Genomic DNA, 23,678 nt, shown 5'->3' with positions numbered 1-23,678 from the left:
CACTCAAATTCGGTTACCTCGGGACGCGGACGCCGATATATATATTGCACATAGGCGCTATTTTTTACCGGGACTATGAAGGGTTCCAAATGCGGAAGGATTTAGTGAAGTGCATTCCCATCGGGGTAACTTGGCATCGTTAAACGGAGGGTGCGATAAGGGTGCACTACACTAAATCCTTCCGCATTTGGTGTAACTTCATAGTTCCGGTAAAAAATAGCGCCTATGCGAAATATATCGGCGTCCCAAGGGAACCAAATTTGAGTGACTCTTGGTTGTTTTGATAAAAACGATAGAATAGGAGCTCAACATTACAAATCTGTTCAGAAAATTTTCCGAATTGAATGTGCATGGGTAATAAGCCCTCGGAACAATATCATGGCCGGAACTGGTAAGGAGGCGAGCGTGTCGGCTAAAATTCGGGATGGTGCTGTTCAGGAGTTCGTATCTCTCAAGTTTGTCTTAACTTGTCCCAAAAAAATTAATTTAAACAAAAGTTTAATCTTTATTTAAGACGTTGGTTCGATCAAAATATTAAAATGTTGTTACATGGGGTAGAAAAACAAACTTACTTTCTTGTATTTTCCCGTGTATTTCAATGGGACGATTATTTAGTGGTGTGTGCCCTATAATATTAATGCTGCACACCACATAAATATAGCGCACCACTATAACGTTGTATAAGGCGTATAAAATTAAAGTTTCGATTCTCGTCCAGAGGATTTTCATGAGTTGATGAGGGAGGGATGGAGGCATAGGCGTAGAAGCCATTCGTGGACAAATTTTGACTTTTATTGTATTAATTATTGCTTTACAGGGCCTGTACCCTTAAATTTGCATCATCCGGGGGGGCACTTAGGGGTGGTGCAATAATTATGTGTACCCCGGGGTGGTGAATTATAGGGGGGCAAAGATTTTTGGCAGGTCAAAAGGGGGGTCAAACGATTTTGGCAGGTCGAAAGGGGGGGCAAGCAATTTTTGGCACAGATATTTTGGGTACCATTTTATATTACGCCCTAAAAAGGCGTAGGAAAACGTTAGGAACACGTTCAAATATGCAAAATTTCCTGCTCGCTGCGCTCTAATTATATGATAACCCAGTAAACACCGATACATCGGGCCTACGTTGGCAATGGGTTGGACCGTACGTCGCACCCACTCAAATGTGCAAAAGTATACAAAAAGTCACAAAATATGACAATTTGCGAGCGTAGCGAGCAAAAATGGGTTTTTTATGCTTTTTGGGGCAAAAAAAGTCCAAATTTTTGAGGAAAAGTCAACTTTTTACAAAATCCCCCCCTTAGAAAAAGGTCCACTTTTTCTAAATCAGCACCCCCCCCCCCCAAAAAAAATCCTGTGTACGGGCCTGCCCTTTTTCCTGATTTTTGGCGTTTTTGACACCTAAACAGGTACAGCGCTGTACTTGCCCAATGCTGAAAAACAACCCTTTTTACTTGTTTTTTTAAACGAGCATGGTATCCACCTTTTAAATACAAGTGGCCCCGCACAGTGTCATCGCCCCGATATCTTCTTGGCAGAAATCGCCATGGTAGGTTGAATCCACTACCACGCATGGCCATTTTGTTTAATAGTTTTGAGTCGCATAATGGGCCGATATCTGACTAAGGCTACTGACAATAGCACCGATTAGCCCGATGACTGACCTCGCTAGTGGGTGAGTGACCATGGTAACCGCAGCTGACACCGTAGGTCATATGACTACCTTCACGATTGGCCTATACACTGCGCTATATAGTTCGGCACATATAAATCAGAATTATTGTCAGTTTTTGACTCAAGACGCAAGCTTCGTTCTCAAGACGCAAGCTATAATATAACGACTATCATATCTGTTCAAAATATATATTCAAGTGCAAGGAACCACATCTGGTTTCTTTATACGAAATCATTTACGGGAGATATTCATCATTTTTACCCCGGCATCCAAAGATTTTCGTCTCATATCAAACTCGTGCATAGCACTTTCACGTGTATCGATCCCGGGTATTTATTTTAGTATCTCTGCTGACAAAGTACGGTAATTATAAGCCAGGCGATGTCGGTGTGCCCCGGTGTTGCGCCACGCATGGGGTGTCTGAGGGGGTGCCCCGAGAAATGAGAACGTTTTACAAAATGAAGACCTAATTGAAGCCACTTAGTGGACCATTTTGTCACTTATTGTGTAAAAAACAAAAACAAAAACAAACACAAAATTAAATCGAAATGACAGGTCTTCCCTGATTGAAGGCACTTTTTTCACTGTTATTCTATAAATTATTGTATAACATCAAGTGCTGGGCGTGAAATACAGAAGCGAAAACGGGAAGTTGTTATTATGCGCAGGGTGTGTCTGAGGGGGATGTTCCCAGCTCAGAAGTTTGGACATTTTGCAAAAAAAGGGCCCGAACTCAATTTGCAAAATTTTAAATGTTACACTGACACTTAGATCGATGGAAAATTAAATCATCATGGAGTCCGCCTTAATACTGACTTTGGTGACAAAATGTGACGGGCCCTGCATATCGAGGGGCCCGCAGTAATATTCACATGCTTTTGGGCGACGGACTCGCCTTCAAGCAATGCCTAAAATAATCACAGGCCTATAGGGCATACTTTTGATTGACCCGACAGTGCAATTTATTTGGGCATGGACCTAAATTACGTGCAATTTAAATTTTCCCCATCTCCTTTTCTCCCCTTCGTCTTCTCTTTTTCTCCTTTTTTCTTCTTTCTCTTCTCTACTTTCCTCTTTTTTATGGGGGGGGGGGGGACACATCGCCCACCCCTCCAAATCCACGCCTGTAGTCACTAAAACCAAGAAAATGTGAAAAAAAAATCTGCCTCATGTATTCAGATGAAAATCCCGGCATTTTTCGCTAGAGGCCAAAATCCAAAATGGCCGCCGCCACCATGGCGGCACCCATCTTCCAAATGCGACCAAGTCAGGGCGGCCCGGTGAAGCAAAATGTGCATTGGATGAACACGGGAGTTTGGATAAGATGTAGATTTCCTTTCTAATACAAATGTATGGTCCCCCGTTATTAAAGCTTGTACCGGGTAAAAAAATTCGGATATTTGGAAAAGAGTAAGTAATTGAAACATAGAGCAAGTACTAAAATCATAGCTTTTATACTTTTTGATATATGACGCTAACTAGTTCATCTCCTATATCTACAACACAGTGCTACCAGTACGGGCGAATTGCCTATTGTGAGTGCCCCTGTGTTGTGTGCATACAGGGTGTCCCAGAAAAAAATACCGGGCGAATGAATTTGGACGTAAGTCGAGCAATAGACATCAGAATCCAGAAATCTAAAGATCAGCGTGTAGCTCATCTTATTCCGCATCTTATACGCTAATTTTACTTCATTCCAAATTTGAAAGAAAGATCATTCAGCACAATGCGCGGTAGTGGTTAACACTGTCAATGGGCTTCATATTTTTTTTCGGTGAAATCCTTCTCGGGTTCTTTAAACAATCTGTTCTTGCAAAACATTTAATTAGGTTTTATTCAAAATCAAAAACCTGCACGATATTGAAAATGAAAACTTTCATGTAAGATGATGCCCGGTACTTGTAAATAACTTTTTTCGTTAATGTTGATATAAATGTTGCATAAAGAATTATTGGATAAAGAATTCCAATTGGCTTAAAATATTTCTCACGCATATTAATGTTTTTTGTAATATTTCCAAGAAATTGTAATGCAAAGTTTAAATCTTTTAAAACTTCAACATCAATGTTGCATGGTATAAAAAATTACACGTAAAGCTGTAAGCACTTGATCATTGTTATTCTTGGCTCAAATGTTCTTTGGAAAGTTAACATATGACATACTTGCACAACCTAAAGAATTAAAGTTGAGCTTCCAATCGCAGAAATCAAAGTTTTCTCAGACAAACTGTTATTTCTCTTCAGTGAAAGCATGAATAACATAACACCGACGGATTATAAAATAGATGTGGACTAAATTTAATGAGATACACAAACTTTATGAAACGGTGAGAGAGTATGTAAAAAGCGTAACCGAATCCAATAAAATTTGTGTATGTTATGCACAATAAAATGTGCTATGCGATACATCTTAAATTTTTTGATTTTGATATCTATTTCTCGACATACGTTCAATTTTATTTACTCGGTAATTTTTTATGGGACACCCTGTACATGTAGTTAACAATAACTGCATGATGTACACATTGTTATCATTATTAAAGACACAGTCTCGCCAGCTATTGACAAATCTGCACCAAGGCTTCTAATATACATTGTATTAATATAACCTTACACTTATTATTATTATTAAAGACACAATGTCGCCAGCTATTGACAAATCTTCACCAAGGCTTCTAATATACATTGTATTAATATAACCTTACACTTATTATTATTAGAGTCACGCGGTAGCATGACCAGCAAGTTTTTAAAAAAACGACTGAAAAAGAAGAATAAACAGATGCACCGCGGGACTATATTTACACGAAACAAAACGCTATTGTTCTATGATATTTTTTTGGGTACAAAATATATCTAAAACCATGCTAAATCTTATTTACTGTCCAAAGTGTAATATTTTAATAACTCATTAATTCAAAAAGTTACACCAATCTTACAGTCAATCCGATTGTTTGATAATAAACAAACATTCTTGCTTCATTTCACGCGGTATTTTATAGCCAAAATTAGTGGCAAATCATAGCTAATCATACTGATATCCAGAATCTTTCGTCACTGCTACAGCCATACATGGCTGTCACTGGCGCACTACTTTTTGAGATTCACTTTCAAATATACCCTAGCATTTTCCTAGATACCCTACATACAAATTCTGGATCCCATCCGCCAAAAAAATCAAGTTTTTCACAATTCTTTTATTCTTTCCGGACCACAGCATACATTCATATTAATAAATACTTCACTTTCACACGTCGTTATATCGCAACGTCCCCGTGGCGAAGCGGTTAAGGGCATGGACTTCTAATCCATTTATGATTTTTTGCTCAAGTTCGAAACTTCCCACCACTTTTTTTTAACGTTTTATTAACCAATTTATTGTCATTAATCAAGAATAACACCATTTCGAACATCCATTGGTATTGTGATATTATTATTTTTTTCATCAAACAAACATGTTTGATTTTTTATACACATTTAGGTCTAGGCCTAGGGCCTACTTTCACCATCCAAATGCTTTCACCATGCCTGACTATCATGATATCTTCGTCATTTAAAACACATTTATCAGTTGCTCTGTTCACAGCATGATGCAGTCATGTCTACAGTAGAATTCATCTCGACCTTTGCAGGACTTAACCCCATTAAAAGCTATTAAACCAAGATAACACTCATTGAAACAGCTCAACTGATTAAATCGGATCTTCTCTGGTTGTGCACAAGTGTCTGTTTTCATGTGCGATATCGCAATAAAGCTGGTATTCATAGCTTCAGTTGGGTAACCGATTATAAAGGAAACGAAAGGAAACAATGGTATGTATACCTTTGTTCACGAAATGAGACAATGGCGTGCTTTTTGTAAACCAGCATTCTTGAAAATGAGCAACATAAAGATTGTTGACTTAACACGGTTTGGAAATAATTTCTTCATATTTTTGGTGTTATCTGTCGTTTACATGTCCTTCCTAAAACACAAAAGTACGACCCTCTCCAAACACCTAAATTAGCTAAAAATTTAGGACATGTTATAAAACTATATTGTCTAGAATTTTAGAAGAGTACTTTTAATATTGGCCGGTTATTTTTCACACAGCGACGTTAACTAGGCAATGTACTATTACCTATAACATTAACTAAAACACCAAAGTACGAATATTTCCAAACATCTAAATTAGCTAAAAATTTAGGACATGTTAAAAACTATATTTTCTAGAACTCTAGAAGAGTACTTTTAATATTGGCCGGTTATTTTTCACACAGCGACGTTAACTAGTCATATCCCCATACTTTTAACGTAGGGCTATTTGTAGAGGTCACGCGTCAATGGGAAAGAGCACTGTGTATTGTGTATAGGAAAACGGACAGTAACTGCAGTATGGCTCAGACTGATATTTGGAATAAATAATATAAATTCTCACAAATTAAAATCACAAACCGCGAAAGATCGCCAACAACTGCCGCTGAATATTGATATCCAACTAGATTTCCCCACAGGGCTATAAAGAACCACAAACCGCTAAATTTGGATATCCAACTAGATTGGCCCGCAGGGCTTCAAAGAATCACACACCACGAAATATGGATATCCAACAAGCTTATACTATAAATTAGCTCCCGATAGAGGGTAGGGCTTGATAAGGGAAATTAAAATCACAAACCGCGAAAGATCGCCGACAACCGCCGCTTAATAGGGATATCCAACAGGATTGCCCCGCAGGGCTACAAAGAACCACAAACCGTGACATTTGGATATCCAACTAGATTGCCCGCAGGTCTATCGATTATAAAGAACCACAAACCGCGAAATATGGATATCCAACAAGTTAAGACCACAAATCGCGAAAGATCGCCAACAACTGCCGCTCAATATTGATATCCAACTAGATTGCCCCGCAGGGCTATAAAGAACCACAAACCGCGAAATTTGGATATGCAACTAGATTGCCCCGCAGGGCTACAAAGAACCACAAACCACGAAATATGGATATCTAACAAGCTTAAACTATAAATTAGCTCCCGATAGAGAGCAGGGCTTGATGAAAACCACAAACCACGAAAGATCGCCAACAACCTCCGCTTAATAGGAATATCCAACTAGGTTGCCCCGAAGGGCTACAAAGAACCAAAAACCGCGAAATTCGGATAGCCAAGTAGATTGCCCCGCATGGTTACAAAGAACCACAAACATTAAAACATGATTATCTTGCCTAGTCGGGGCATGGCATTTAGTATAGTCTTAAATATATGCGCATTTACCAGTTCCGACTTGAAGTAGGCCTAAATCGGACTTACTTTCTGTGTCTCTCAGGCATTGTCAACATTGGGTGTGTGTTGTTCATATTTATATTTTCTTTACATATTTACGTTGCCTTGAATAATTAAAGTATACTAGTATTAAAATGTATATTGATCATTATATGCGCCTCTTAACATTACAGTCACGCGTGACGAGCAAGTTTTAAAAATAAACGACTGATAAAGTTTTGTTTAATTAGGGCCTATTTATTGTCATGAATCAAGAATAGCAACTTCAAACATCTATTTTTCGTTTTATGGAGCACTTCGTAACCTGATGACTTTCCAAGCTTGGAGCTGCTTGGCTACATTCATAAAAAGAAAAGAAATCTACCAAAAAACGTTGACAACGTAAAGAAATCAGCAAGTTTAAAAAACCCACCTCGGCTCACTTTTTGAAACTTGGTCCCATTTTGAACACCAACAGCAAATCAGTATTTTATTTCAACAGAATACAGCGTTTCCAACAAGATTACAAGCCTACTTGTTATTCGTTTAATTCAATCATTAATCATGATTATTATAAATAATAGGATATTGGCTTACCATGCAAGAACACGATAATAACCTTTCAGGTCGTTCCAGAAAGCTTACAAATTAATATCGCATCTGCACATTAAAGATACATAACACTTCTGGATATGTTTAAAATTTATATAAATATGTTTAAATCAGTACCTTTTACAAATGGGACCAAGTTTCAAAAAGTGAGCCGAGGTGGGTTTTTTAAACTTGCTGATTTCTTTACGTTGTCAACGTTTTTTGGTAGATTACTAAAGACACAATGTCGCTAGCTATTGACAAATCTTCACCAAGGCTTCTAATATACATTGTATTAATATAACCTTACACTTGTTTTTATTATTAAAGACACAATGTCGCCAGCTATTGACAAATCTTCACCAAGGCTTCTAATATATATTGTATTAATATAACCTTACACTTATTATTATTAAAGACACAGTGTCACCAGCTATTGACAAATTTTCACCAAGGCTTCTAATATACATTGTATTAATATGACCTTACACATTGTTATTATTATTAAAGACATAATGTCGCCGGCTATAGACGAATCTCATTTCACGCATTCCTACACATCACTGGCAGCCATTAACTGGGTCCCGGCCCGTCGGCTACAATACACCCAAAATGTGAAATGATTCGGCCTTAGCGGGAATTTTAAACTGCATTCCATCACCCGTGCTACACGTAGACAAAAGAATGATGGAAGTCTACAACACAATACAATATAACATCGATTTTTAAGCGGCTTAAATTAGGTATATCACCCCAAAAATAAGCGCAGCAGAAACATGTTATTTGACGCTTTTAATTGAATCATCGTTATGAATGCTTCAAAAAACAAAAAACAGAATTGAAATCGGATAATGCAAAGTGATGTAACGTCAACTTGAAGATACCCGGAAATCGGGTGAAAACCTGCCACAAATTGCTATAAATGGCAAAATGGTAATTTTTGGGATTTGTAATGCTTATTCGGACACGTACTTGAAAAGGTAGCATTGATTTAAGTATCACAGATTAATTGCATATCTTTCCGGACTTCGTTAAAGAAAACAAGATTAAAAAATCTCTCCTCGAATAAATGTAATAAATCCACCAAATATACAATTTTAGCCATTTTGACCAATCTGCAGACAAATAAAAGCTTAAAAATGACTAAGTCCAGCTAATTAATATGCAAAAATAATGCCAACAGAGAACCGTACATGATATGAGGATGCGGTTTTTTTGCACACATAAGTACCCAAAGTTCTTTCATTTGGTAACAAAAAATACACAAAAAGTCATTAATTATGCAAATTAGCTAATTACATCTAATTATATATTTATGCCATTCTTATGTTAATTAGGCATATGTAATTTTTACTTTTTTCTTTTTTTTATTTATGTTTTATTCATACAGCATGATTTTGTCAAATATGAACCTGCTGTGATGTTGAATAAAGAAACTGCAGTTAATTGCCTAAGTGCACCGAGTTTTCAATTGGTATAGGGAAGTGTTTCACTCATTGTCCAAGGAAAAAAAATACATGATAACAAACACTGGTATTTCAGACCGATGGTACTAGGTCCTCTATTTCGAGAGACCTATATTTATTGATTTATGGACGATCTAAAAAAGTTCATAAAACAGGTCTTAACTCTTAAACTAGGCAGTGTTTAATTTCGGCGGAGTTGATAGTGATTTAGGAAATGTTTCACCTACCATATATTAAAAAGACAAATTATTGTGATCAATGAAACATAACGAGGAAATCGTTTTTTGACATGTATGTTTTCAAAAATTGGCCAACTTTGATCCGCGCGCTTTTTGATTCACTGTTATGTATGCGTGCACAGTATGACAGAATTATTGTGCAGCCACTGTGACATACCTACTTAAATTCACCCAATTGGGCAGTCACAACACATGTTTGGTTTAGCGGGGACCCACCCATGGCCGATCAAATCCTGACCATGACTTGGCTCTTGAGATTCGTCTATTGGCAATATTTTCACGAAGGCTTCTAATCTTCATTGTATCTCATTGTATTAATATGCCCTAAACATTATCGTCATTACTAATTAACAATGTCGTTAACCATATTTTCACCATGGTTTCTTCTAATCATCATTGTATTAATATGCCCTAAAACAGTTTCATCATCACTAAAGACACAATGTAGGCAACTATTGACCCATTTTCACCAAGGCTTCTAATTTACATCTTAGATAATCTATGTCTACATCGTATTAATGTGCCCTATCACATTGTCATCATTATTAAAGATGCAATGTCGCCAGCTATTGACAAATTTGTTTTCACCAACAGTTTTACATCTACATATAAATTCAAAGTGTAATAGTTATATGCCTGACAGAGGGGTACGCTCACCATTAGCATCTATTTTTCCTTCATATGTTTCCTGTTCACCTACATTCTTTATAAGAAAAGTTATTTTATTTGCAGTGGCAGATGAGTGACCCAGTTGACAGCCTCATCCGCACTTCACCCCATCAAATTGATATCTTGTCATCTAAAGACAGCTCGTAATTGTATTCTTATAACTCTAGTAGTCTAGGCCTTAAGCTGAATTCATTCTACATTGCCGAGCGATAGCGATTGGCTTTTAGAGGCCCCATGACAGGGTGTAATTCCCATTATTCCAGTAATTTCTAAATGTTCCCTGTAAGTCCATATTATTCCCAACTAATTCCAAATAAGTCCGGTAAGTCCCTATAAGTCCATATTATTCCCGAATATTCCTGTAATTCCGAGTAACTCCAAATAAGTCCGGTAAGTCCCTATAAGTCCATATTATTCCCGAATATTCCTGTAATTCCGAGTAACTCCAAATAAGTCCGGTAAGTCCCTATAAGTCCATATTATTCCCGAATATTCCTGTAATTCCGAGTAACTCCAAATAAGTCCGGTAAGTCCTTATAAGTCCATATTAACTCCAAATAAGTCCGGTAAATCCCTGTAAGTCCGTATTATTCAAACTAATTCCAATTGAACTCCTAATATATCCCGTAGGTCCCTAAAAGTCCATGTTAATTCCCAAATATTCCAAATAAGTCCATATAATTCAAAATTTTGAATCCCAATGAGTTTAGGCAATTTAAACAAACCATCACAGGGACATCATGCACCCCTAAACATACCCAGGGACATGCAGGGTCGGATCCAGGAATTTTTGATAAAGGGGGCGCCTTTTGGTCGACGACGAAAACAAATGTGTTAAAGGGGTTACCCCCTCGAAAACTCAACGGTTTTGGCCCATTGTTTGCTGTTCATGGCCGAATTTGTTCCTTTTTTTAATTTTTTACAATTTTTGTATTTTTAAGTTACCGGCGCCCTTTGCTAGTCAAAAAATAGAGGGGGCGCGCGCCGGCTGCGCACCCCCCCCCCCCTAAATCCGCCCCTGACATGGGCCCAAAACACTCACCTCCCCCACTTGTCACCCCAACACCGGTCGCACCTCACCCCCCCCCACACACACACACACACACATACATCCATCCCACCCGTCACCCCAACAGACAAGTTGACAACCCAACACCCACTCCACACACACAAACAACATTTAAAGTATCTTTTATTTCTGAAAAATGGCACACTTTTTTATCAATTATCTCTGTATGTTTATTGTGATTAAAAATTCAAGCTGACATGTCATATAGGGGTGCACGCGCACAACCCTGTACACAAAACATCCGAGCACCCAAAATGACACACCCAGCCATGCATAAAGCATTTCATGTTCTGTATTATTCCCCCAAGGAGGTTACGGTTACACTGAAATAATGCATTGATAGGTCTAATTCAATGGGATATCGTAGGCCTACCCCTACCCTGCACAACCCATCAACAAACTCACATACCCCAACCTCACACACCACAAAATATACAAACAGTACACATGTGCGCTACACCCGCCCGCCCCCTCACACCCAACATTAACATACGCACACATTCATTGCACACATACGGGGACACCAACAAAAATTAAGGTACACCCAACCACTCAAACATAAAAAACACTTTTTGAGTGTTTTGTCCGATATTGATATTTTCCAAAAACCTGTCATGATTAATGCATTTATAATACCCATGAGCACGGACATTTTCAAAATTGATAGAAAAGCAGCCTGGTAAAAACAATTGCTGACATTTACTTCATTGTTTTATGTTTTATGATGAAGAGTATCATTAGCCCTATTGAAAATTTAAAAAAATTGGCAGGTATGATTTGTTACCATGGTTACTAAAAATAGAACGAAAGAAATGTTTGCGTCACGGACGGACGAGATAGAAATAGGTTCCCCTACTTTTCAGTACTCTTTTGTCATTTCTATCTAAACTATCAATACTTACCAATACTTTCCAGGACAAATAATAGCCAAGATCCATGGTTTGATTACCTGATACACAGATATTGGAAACACGCTTCATCTTTTGCAGGAGAATGTGACAAATTTTGTCACGGACGGACACTTTTGGGTGTTACGGACGGACACAAATGCTAACCAGAGTAGCAACTTTTAAAATTGTTATTTTTTTACCCCTTAGTTGAAGCAGCTCCAGTAACTGCACATTGCCATAGAAAAATTATCTTGCAACTCTAAACATTTTCTTAGTTATGACAACAAATGTCCATTTTTGTCACGGACGGACAGAATTTTTGTCACGGACGGACATTTCATCACAAATTTTAGTACAATGGCCTATATTTCGACAGCTTACAAATAAAACATCAAAAGAACTCTAACTTGGTTTTACTATATTTGTGTTAACCATGTGTGTTTAAATTTGAGCATCAAATGATTGTTCATCTTTAAAATAGACCCCCTAAAATTGCCCCAAAATGACTGTGTACCAATATTGAAGGTAATTCACAGTCCTCAATAGAGTAACGTATCATTTTCAGTAGTGAATCAAGCAACAATGAAAGTGAACGAAATGCATCTGTTGCTTTATATATAGTTAGTGTTAGTAGCTTTGCAAAGATTGAGCATCAAGAGATTGTACATCTTTAAAATAGACCCCCCTGAAAGTGTCTCAAAATGGCTGGGGACCAATATTCCTGACACCATTTTCAGTAGTGAATAAAGTATCAATGAAAGTGAACTGAATGCATCTTTTGCTTTATATATATATGTTCAACCACTTAATGTTTGTTTCTTTGCAAAGATTGAGCATCAAGAGATTAGTCATCTTTAAAATAGACCCCCTGAAATTAAAATGTCCGTCTGTGACACTTATTTTGTCCGTCCGTGACCAATTTTAAATTGAAGATTTATCTTAATTAATGGTGCCTTTGTTAAATATCATTCCTGCATGGGAAAGGGCATGAATGAGATTGATACTTCAGCATGTTTTTATTTTTCTACCCTGTGTTAGCAAATAGTTAGACATGCAGTCTTAGTGAACTGAAGCTGTAAGCCATTGTCTGACATTCTGAAGGGGATTGGAGTTGGCCATGTTTGACTGAAGTGGCTGAATATTTTAAATAACCTAACAATACATGGGACAAGTGGCAGAGGAGTTTCAAACCCAAGTAGATTGGAGAGGAGTGTGTCAAGGGTGTCTATTATAACCCAGGACTGTACCTGATCTTTTCTGCATTATAGTATTATTTGACGATAGATGATAATGTAGAGTAAATAGGATGGGGAGAACACAAGAGTATGTACTTTTGGAGGGGAGTTATTGGATGATGAGCGATTTGTAGATGGCCAAGCAAGTATGGTACAGGTCTACAAAGATTGATGGAAGGCTTGAATGGAAGATTGAAAGAATATGACATGAAAATTCATGTAAAGAAGTTCAAAGTAGTGGGCTATTCCCACTTGGTCCAATCCCATTTGGTCCAATCCCACTTAGTCCAATCCCATTTGGTCCAAATCCCACTTTGTCCAGACCTAGTTAGTCCAATCTCACTTAGTCCATGTCCCACTTAGCCATGTCCCACTTAGGTCATTCCCACTAGGGCCATGTCCCACTTAGGACATGTCCCACTAGGTCCATGTCCCACTAGGGCCATGTCCCACTTAGGCCATGTCCCACTAGGTCCATGTCCCACTAGGTCCATGTCCCACTAGGTCCATGTCCCACTAGGTCCATGTCCCACTAGGTCCATGTCCCACTAGGTCCATGTCCCACTAGGGCCATGTCCCACTTGGGCCATGTCCCACTTGGGCCATGTCCCACTAGGGCCATGTCCCACTAAGTCCATGTCCCACTTGGGCCATGTCCCACTAGGGCCATGCATGTCCCACTTGATCCATATCCCACTAGGGCCATGTCCCACTATGGTTATAATATTTGTTTTTGGTCATTTTCAGTACTTGTTTTAGTTTTCATAGTAGGGCCTATAGTTGTAAGGGGGGGGTGGGAGCTGATGCAAAAAGGGGGTCTTAAATATTTTAATCCGTCTGTAGAGGCTCATTAAAAAATCACCAAAATATTTTCTCGCAGAACATGAGTTTACACCATATTTTCTATGGAGTTGACATACATTTTTTTATGGCCAAAAGGGGGCCCTGAAAATAATTTTAGGTCCCCATAGTCAATGTCTGTCTAAGTTCTTCTGTTCTTTGGTATAGGATCACAGTCGTCTAAGTATATCCAGTAATTGAGAATATAATGTAAGATTGGATAAAGTTGCACTGAGAGTGGGTCCCATGCATGACCATGCCATTTTTCTTTTAAAAAAAGGTGTTGTATTCAAGAACGAGACTAAAAAGATTTCTAAGTTGTTCAGTTGGTGGTTTGTTAAAACATGTTATTAACCTGGAGTTTTCAAAGGCTTTGCATGCTATACCTATTGCTTCAGATTAATAATGTTTCAGTATAGGTATATAGCTGTGCCAACTATTATTTCTAGTGAGATATTAGAGTGGGACTGGTTTGTTAGCCTCTAGTTTGTTTATGATGTCAGAAGCATCGTTCACATAATTATATAGATTGTTTTGAGGTTATAAGTTTTAAGAAATAGTCATAACATGTGGATATTTTGGATGTAGGTCCATTATGACTAATAATTAGTAGGCTTATAATAGGATGTGCATGGAAGAGTAAGTTATCTGGAGGTGGTTTATGGACTTCTGGTAAAAGGCATGTGTAGTTTGTTATATATGGGTCAAGAAAGGCCCATCTTCCTTGATATATTTGGAGTTGTACATATCTACGAGTATGCTATATACATGTTGAGCTTTATCATGCATTTTTGGGGTTTTGATGACTATATCGTGGATGTTATAGAGTTTATTGTAATAGAGCAGTTCTTTCTTTTGTTGCAAGATTTGGTTGTGGTCATGTGAATCTTAGATGACAAATTTCATTTTTGGTTTTCAGAGTCTAATGGTATATACCCATTTTGATTTGAGTCTGAAAGGAGCAATTTCGTTTTTGTTTTTAGGCAACGAAAAAAGAAAACCCTGTTCTACGGGCCCGACCGACCCAGAGTTTGAACAAATTGGGGAAAAAAAATGTGTATTTGTATTTTCTCAAATTGCAAATTATTTACAAATTTTGGTGATTTTTTGGGTCATTAAAAAAAAAAAAAGAAAAAAAAGGCCGACCGACGTAGAACAGGGTATCTTTTTTTCGTCAACTTATATCGTGCATGATAGAAGATACTCTCATTTTTCTTGCAAAATTGGTGTGTGACGATGTGCGTTCACACAATTTACAAACCTTAAATGGTCTATATAATATAATGCGAACTATGCAAATTACATAGGCCTATGATAAAATGCCACTTTCGTATGATTATGCACATAATTATTATACAAGCCAAAGATCATCATTTATGGGTCATTTCTGTTCATAGTCTCCGGTATTATGTTGGCAAACAATCCCTTCTTCTCCTTCAGTCTCCATCTCCTTCCTTTGTCCTACTGATTCCTTCTCTTTTCCTTCATGTCTATTCGTCACCCTTTTCATCCACCTTATTCTGCTCCTTCTACATCATCTCATTTTTTTCCTTTCTGTTCTTCTAAACCTTTTCATCTTTTTATGTACATCTAGGCCTATGTACGGGTCCAAATGGGATATGGCCTAAGTGGGACATGGCCTAAGTGGGACATGGCCCTAGTGGGACATGGCCTAAGTGGGACATGGACCTTGTGGGACATGGCCCTAGTGGGACATGGACCTAGTGGGACATGGCCCTATTGGGACATGGACCTAGTGGGACATTGGACCAAATGGGATTGGACGAAGTGGGATTGGACCAAATGGGATTGGACCAAGTGGGAATAATCCAAAGTGGTGGAGACATGATGTGGGCCAAATTTTAAGCATCACCATAAATGGACAGCAGAAAAAGCAATTAACTCAGCATGGGAAGAGTCGTACTAGAGCTCGAAGACTAGAGCAAAGACTGGCATGACAAACAAAAGAAAACTCTGCTTTCCAAAGCTTACAAGAAGGACATAAACAGATACGAGTTGTAGCAGTAGTTTGGAGTGTGGCCTGACATGGAGCTGAGACATGGACACTGCAGAAAGAGGATACATGTGATGAAACTGGAAGCTTGCGAAATATGGGTGTGGAGAAAACAGTACTTTGGAAAGACAGAAGACGTATAAGATTTATATACAATCAGAAAGAAGAATTGGACTGGAATAGATGGAATAGCGGAAGGAGGGAAGGAATTAAGAAACAAAGAACACACAAAAATGGAAATGCCTGATGAAGGACAGACAGTCGCTTGTGGAGTTAAAGCAGGGTCTATGACCAGCTGAAGACAGAGGAGAATGGATTACATTGTTGATGGGAACAGCGCATTAACCTGCCAAATAAGGCATAACATTACGCAAGCAAGCTGGGCTACATATGGGCATGGTCATGATTCTATATATTCGCAATGTGCACTGCTTTGCCCGTTTCACAAACATTTCAATGGGATTTTTACTTGATCAATTTAGGAGGAATGATGAATAATCTCTTCAGTTTCAATATCATAGAGTACAAACAAGAAGTGATGAAAACATGATTGTGTTGTTGAGAAAGAAATGAGGAAACATATAAACTCGTTTTGTTTCAACATCAGATTTTCTTTACAAAGATTAAATTGCAGCATTATAATAGACATGCATACTTCAAGTGGATAGTGTTTACTTAGAAAAAAAATAAGGTCAATATCAAAAAACTAAAAAAACAGTTTGTGGAATACTGTGCCCCAAGATTAAGAAAAACAAAACAAAAATGTTTGGGAAGATTGTTTTTTTGTTATGATGTACCTTTTTTTACACCAAATCTGTATTTATTTTGAGATTCATTGATGTCCTGCCTTTATAAAAAAAATGTATACTTTTATATGTCTTGCGTGAATAATTACAAAGTTATAGCACTTTTACTCCATGCATGTCTGAGAGTACACAGCCACCTTAATACAGAAGCTCAATGCTTTAAATACATTTTCAGAAGCTATCCACATGCCCCAATATCTGAGTGCTCTTATTAGTTATTTTCAGTTTTTTTAGATCCACTGCCACTGTCCACTGTCCAGGATCTTTTCCTGCGGGGGGCTCAGCCCCTTTTTCAGATTTATGCGGGGGGCTTTATGGCTAAAATCGCTAAAAAACGGCTGATTTTACATGATTTTTAACAAAGTGCGGGGGGCTTCAGCACCCAAAGCTCCCCCCCTGGACACGCTACTGCACTGCAATGCATGAAGGGATAGCACTTATTACTGAGAGGATCAGCTAGGATCCTTGTGCCCATCTGATCACATTATATCCTACCTATCTCAATATGCAAGAGGTGTCAGGCTAATATAAAATTACTATAGCAAATAGATCTTTTCTGCCCCATAAAACTTCTTATCTATAGGTTGTGCACGCACAAACAGAACAGTGGAATCCATGGGGCCAGCAGACGCATTATTTGACATAATCTGACACGAGCAAGGGAGAATGATTCACTTGTATATGTATTGAATATAGAATTAATTTGTCCTGATTGAGCACCATTGTCTCATGTTAAGTTATGGTTATTGAATATAAAACTCAGTTAATTTGTCCTCATTGAGCATCATCATTGTCTCAAATTGGTTGGTGTCTTGCATTTTTATTTAGGTTTCAAATTTCATTGTTTGGTAACTTATAATATCAACGGAAGAGCTGCCATACACCTTCCAGCATTTTCCTCCATAATGTGTCTGTTTATTGAATTGTGTTCAATATTGTTTTTAATGTATTGTAATGTGAAATTTTAGTATATTGCTACACAGCTACATCTCCATTACCACTATGCCTACATACACAGTATAGACTACTCTAAGGTCAAGTGGTTGTAATGATTTTAAAGGAAGGTCTAGTGAACTGCAAGTTTTGGTAGCAAAAATCCATTAATTTTTTGATGCCCTCACAATTCTTAGGGTTTGGGTAGCATACTGCAAGTTATTTTCTTTTCTGTAAATCTAGCTTACTTAAATGTTATATCACCATTTAGCTATTGAAAAATATACTGGGCAAAATGATAGCTCATACCATTGTGGAGATATGGCCTTTTCAAATAGAAAATGAGGCGAATATCATACTTTTTTCCAAATCAATTGTCACCCGAACCTTTGAGTTTCTACTCCTGCTACGAAAATATAGAAATATATGGATCCCATTCAATGCTTTTAAAATAATATTGTACCGTTGTTACCCAATTAGCATAAAAAAATTAGGCACTATTTGATAGTGTTCATGTTCATACACTCACAGGAAATTAGCAAGTCAAAATTTTTGTCAACCCAAAACAGCAATTTTCGGCCAAAATCGGACAAAAAATTGATTTTTTTTTCCTCAAAAATATTTACAAAAATAGGGAGGTTTAAGTGCCAAAATCTGAAACTAGATGCTATTTTATCTTTGGAAACATACAAACAATCAAGAATTATTGTTTTCACCCCATTTTTTTTCACACATTTGTCCGCCAAATGTAAGTCAAAGTTTGAACGCTGTCTTATTGGTATTTCCTTGGTGTCAAATATAGCTGTAGTGAATCCAAAATTGCATCAATTTTAATTGAAATGTCCTTTTTAAATTTCAGCTCGGTGTTTAGTATTTTTGTAATATAGCTTTTGTAAATATCATATTTATCAATTTGAAAAGTAGGAGCATGTTGTCTATATAGTCAATGTTTACAGTGATTTACATTTCTTAACTTCATAGCTATTTTCAAATCTACAATTACTTTCCAGTCAATGAGTCAGTCAATGAGTTCAGTTTAGTCAGTTGTGGAATATAAAAATCAAGCCAGTGTCTTGACCTAGAGTAAATGTCCCATTGGGAAATATTGATAGTATTTATATAGCCCAGTCGTGTGCTGGTCGTGTGTCACATTCACTGCCCTCAAATACCATACAGGTTTTATGCACTCATCAAATGTTCACAGATGAATTGGCGAGGAAAATTGGGGGGGGGGGTGTTATTCAAACGTGTCATTTTGATGGAAATATTTAGGTCTTCCACAATAAAGTTTAGGGCTATTTTTGTCATGTTTGCTATGATGTGTTTACATCAAAGTATTGATTTGACCAATATCTCCTGATTGACCTGACAATTAAAGGAAGGTGACCTGATATATTTAAATATATAAAAAATTCTAATCAAAAACTTATGTATAACATAAAATGTCATCCCTTCAAGCACTCATGCAAAAGGAACATGTAAATGTTTTTTGTAAATGTGACTAATTCCTAATGGAATTACTGACATTTATACAGCGTGATATATTTGGTAGTCTACAGTGTTTTTATTTTAAATGATAATCATCATGATCATGTAATATATTGATTTCAAGTGAAAGGCCCTATTTTCCACATAAACATATTAAAGTTAGAAGTTCCAACTCAGTGTATTTCCGAAGATATCATCAAAAAACTGCCTAATTAGTCTCAAATGTGGTATACCATATTTGAGACTTTTTTTTTAGTTTTTTGACGATTTCTTCGGAAATACCCAATTCAGAACGCCAAATTACAATAAGTTTATGAGAAAATATGAGCTTTCATCTAGATCTGATACCAAAATCAGCATTTTGATGAGGTAAAGTGGGGGATGAGATTGTCAATCAGGTTACCCACCTTTAATTTACAGGATGGTACGATTTCTTCACAGACGTGCGGTTTTCACCTTTTATGCCCAAAATAATGTGCACAGTGCACCATAGACTGTAAGGGTGGTTCAATAATTATGTATACCCATGGAATGGTGAAAAGTGGCAGGCTAAAAGGGGATTTTTGGCACAGATATTTGGCACCATTTCGATATTAAACCCTAAAAAGCCGTGTAAAACATATCATGAAATGCTCAAATATGCAAAATGTTCTTTTGATGCACTCACATCACATGATAATTTCAGGTTTTAAATTGGGGTTCCCCAAAATCTAACATGTGTAAACAAAGGGCAACGATTTTTAGGCAGGGGCGTGGCAAAGATTTTTCAGCATGTTAAAAAGGGCAGTAAGGCTTTTTTTGGCATAATGAAAGGGAGGAGCAAGCAATTTTAATAGAACATTAAGAATCACTCATCATGCACAGTCCCTAAAATAACTTGCAGAGGATTGGCTTGAAAATTCAAACAATGCACATCTTTAATTCATGTCTACACTTGAAGACCTGAGCGTCCATATTGGCATCTTGAGATATTGGGGCTGAAGACGTCCAAGAGAATACTGGAAGAAAGCTTCCTCTCGGTAAGCAATTTCAAGTTTGTTAGAAATAAGAAAAGTTAAACTTGAGATATGATCGTTTAAACTTTTTTAAATAAGCTAATTTGGAAACCGCAAAAAAGCCATAACATTGATACTTCTCAGGTACATGGGTATAGGCAAGAAGAATCATTTTGTATATCAACCAAGTAAATGTCTATAACATTGATCGATATATCATTTTTGTACTTACAGTCTACTTGCGCTCAGGTCTTCACTTTCACATAGCATTCATAGGGTCAATGATAATAATTTTTCTACTGATGCAAACAAAAATCTACATTTTGATGTGGGGAATAGGCTGTGGATTTGATCATCCTCACCAATATACATGTATGAACAGGCACTTGCACAGACATACAAACATAAATCACCCCAGTACCCCACTACAGTAAAAATGATAATGTGCCCATGCTGTGGAAGATGACTCCGCCCAAGAATACTTTGGGGATAAGCCCATACATATGCATTGACATGGGTGCATAGGGTGGTGGTTGGAGGGCTGTATCCGGGGGCTGTATGAGGGGTAGGAGGAGAAGTTTAACAAGAATGTAATCATAGAGCTAGAAATAAGCCTTTTAAAATAACACATTCGGATACATGGTGAACAAATGGAAGGATTTGACAGGTTTAGGAGGGGGTGTGAGAGTCACGGGAAACATTTTATCAAAATGAGCTAGGCCTTTCCGTCGGAGTGGGGACAATGAGGTCAAAATATAAAAGTTGACGAAATTTGGATTTTTTTTCAAAAAGCCATGGAAAGTTTTAGGAGGAAATATTATATTATTTTGAAGAAAAATACTTTTTGGATTATCAGAAATTGGGGGGGCTGTGTTTGGTGAGGCCACATAATTTGACAATTTGTTTCATGTCCCAACATTTATAATTTTTTGCTAAATGAAAAAAAATACTGCAGTTTCCATGTGATATTGACAGTGCTAGCAGTTTTCAGTATCTAACAGGAAAATGATGAGGCCCTTATTTTTATATTTAAGATTATGAAGGAGGCCAAGGGTTAGACTCTTTTAAAGTTCTACAAAAATACTTGCAAGTGATTCATGGTGAAAATTTAACTTGTTTAGCAACATTAGGCCTAACCTTAAAATTAAATATGATAATAGAGGGAAAAAAATATGGACTGATCCCAGAAATTGAGGAGGGGACGCGAAATTAATTGATTGAAGGGATCAATTCCGGGATCATTTGATGAGAGGCAGTTGAAAAATGGTGGTCAACAACAAGTTGAAAACTTGGCCCAGAAGAGCAACAACATATATTATTTACTCTTGACCTACACATAACTAAGTAAGACCTATATGAAATTCATGAATACAAAACAGTACTAATTCAAGTGTAGTCTAATATTATTTTCTTCAGATTGTCTGTGCCATTGGATTTATCATCAATAGTAAAACTCCCAATATTAGAAAAACACAGTGCAATATACTTACAGATGTTCTTTTGCCCAATATTTTTGTAGGGATTATAGGCATACATGTTATATTTTCAAACGTTATTTCTTTCATCACATGAAAAGGGAAATTTACATTTCATTTATAATATACCCCAGTATTTGCACATGTTACCATGGTTATGGTTACACTAGCTCTGAAAATGCTATTAGCCTTTGACCCCTAGCCAGGTTCACCACAGGGCCGCGTAATTCAAACGCTATTTATATCTACTACATGTAGTATGTAGATCAAGATGCATGAAGTTATGACATTCCATATTGTATACAGGTCGTATTGGGCAATAATATTTCTTGTCTCACACTGTTGTCTGCTGACCGACATATTCAATTGAATAAGTATTTTAAAAAAGCCTTTCATCCTCAATACCGGTAGCTTCATATTTTTTTAATGTTTTAATTACAGTATTTATAAGAATGCAGGAAGGGTCACTTATAACTACTTATATTGAGCAGTTTTTGAATTAGTATTACCACCGGCACCATCTCGTCAAAAGTAACAAAAGAGCTTTTAGGAAATGTATACATGGTATATGGAAAACAAAGATTCAACATAACAAAAAATTATTTACACACCTTCAGAAAAAAAGGTGCTACTTAGAACCTTTTTTGTCCTGTATGTAGAACCCTAAGCAGTAATAAGGTTCTAAAAAGAACCTTAAAAGGTTCTATAAAGAACCTTAAAGATTTAAATAGGTTCTATAAAGAACCTTAAAGATTTAAATAGGCCTGGGGATATTCTAAATAATTCATTCATTCAGGGACTCATCACAAAGTTAAGAAAAGTAAAACGTAGTGTTAACCCTTTTTGGTACTAAAAAATAATTTTCTTGGATAAAAAAACTTTTTTCTGTTCTACTAAGAACCCTTTGAGGGTTCTTTCTTTAAAATTCATAAGGGTTCTTCAAGCTTAAGGTTCTACAAAGAACCCTTTTCTTGGCTACAGAACCTTTTTTGGTTCTACAAAGAAGTTGAAAGAACCCAATTGACACCCAATGGATTTTAGAACCTTTTAAGGTTCTTTTTAGAACCTTATTACTGTTTAGGGTTCTAAATACAGGACAAAAAAAGGTTCTAAGTAGCACCTTTTTTCTGAGAGTGCATGCTATAGGAATAGCTTGTAACAATGTGTAAATTTTGATAAAAAGTCTCAAAAATGGGCTAAAGATAATTAAAAGTACGGACATTTTGACTTAATAAAAGAAGGAATTCAGACATGAGAAGGAAAGGCAGCATCTCTGATACTGGGAAATACTTGTAAACATTGAACTTAGTAGTAAATACCTGGACAAATACTTGGTTTTGCAATAATTTATGTATACATTTTAGGAATAGTTTTTTTATATATTAACACATTTTCATATTCTTATCAAATAATTTCAATACATTTTAGAAAATGCCATTCATCCAAAACAGGCAAAATTATATTTATCATATGAGTGATATTTGTCTGTGACAAAGAAGTTACAGAGTAAAAGGCAAAACATTATTTCACTGTAAAATACCGGATAAAAACATTACCCTTCCCATCTATATAACTTTTCTCTATAGGAGTAATGGTGAGTGATAATTAGTGTAAGATTTTAAATGTCCAAAGTGAATACGATACGATATATATTTTTTGTAACATGAATATGTTAAAATATATATATATATATATATATATAGGCCTATAAGATGCATAGGGTGGGGTGGGGGGGGTAAAGTCCACTTTTTACATCAAAGCCAACTTTCACACAAAACCAGGTCTACATTTCCAAAAATCCAAACACCTGGGTCCTATTTCATAAAACTTTAAGATCATCTTAAGTCAGACTTAAGATGAATTAATTCATCTTAAGTCTTGAACTCCTCTTAACTTTAAGATTAATCTTATCTTCTATATTATAAAACAACTTAAGATGAATATCCTTCTTAAGTTGCCTCTAAACTTAAGAGGGGGTCAGGGGGCCTCTTAACTTGTGGGGATTCATCTTAAGTCTCAGAGGTCAAATTTTGGCGGGAAATTGTTAATC

The sequence above is a fragment of the Amphiura filiformis genome, unplaced genomic scaffold (genome assembly GCF_039555335.1).
Source record: "Amphiura filiformis unplaced genomic scaffold, Afil_fr2py scaffold_52, whole genome shotgun sequence".
In the NCBI taxonomy this organism is placed as follows: domain Eukaryota; kingdom Metazoa; phylum Echinodermata; class Ophiuroidea; order Amphilepidida; family Amphiuridae; genus Amphiura; species Amphiura filiformis.
Note: the sequence above shows the minus strand (reverse complement) of the source record.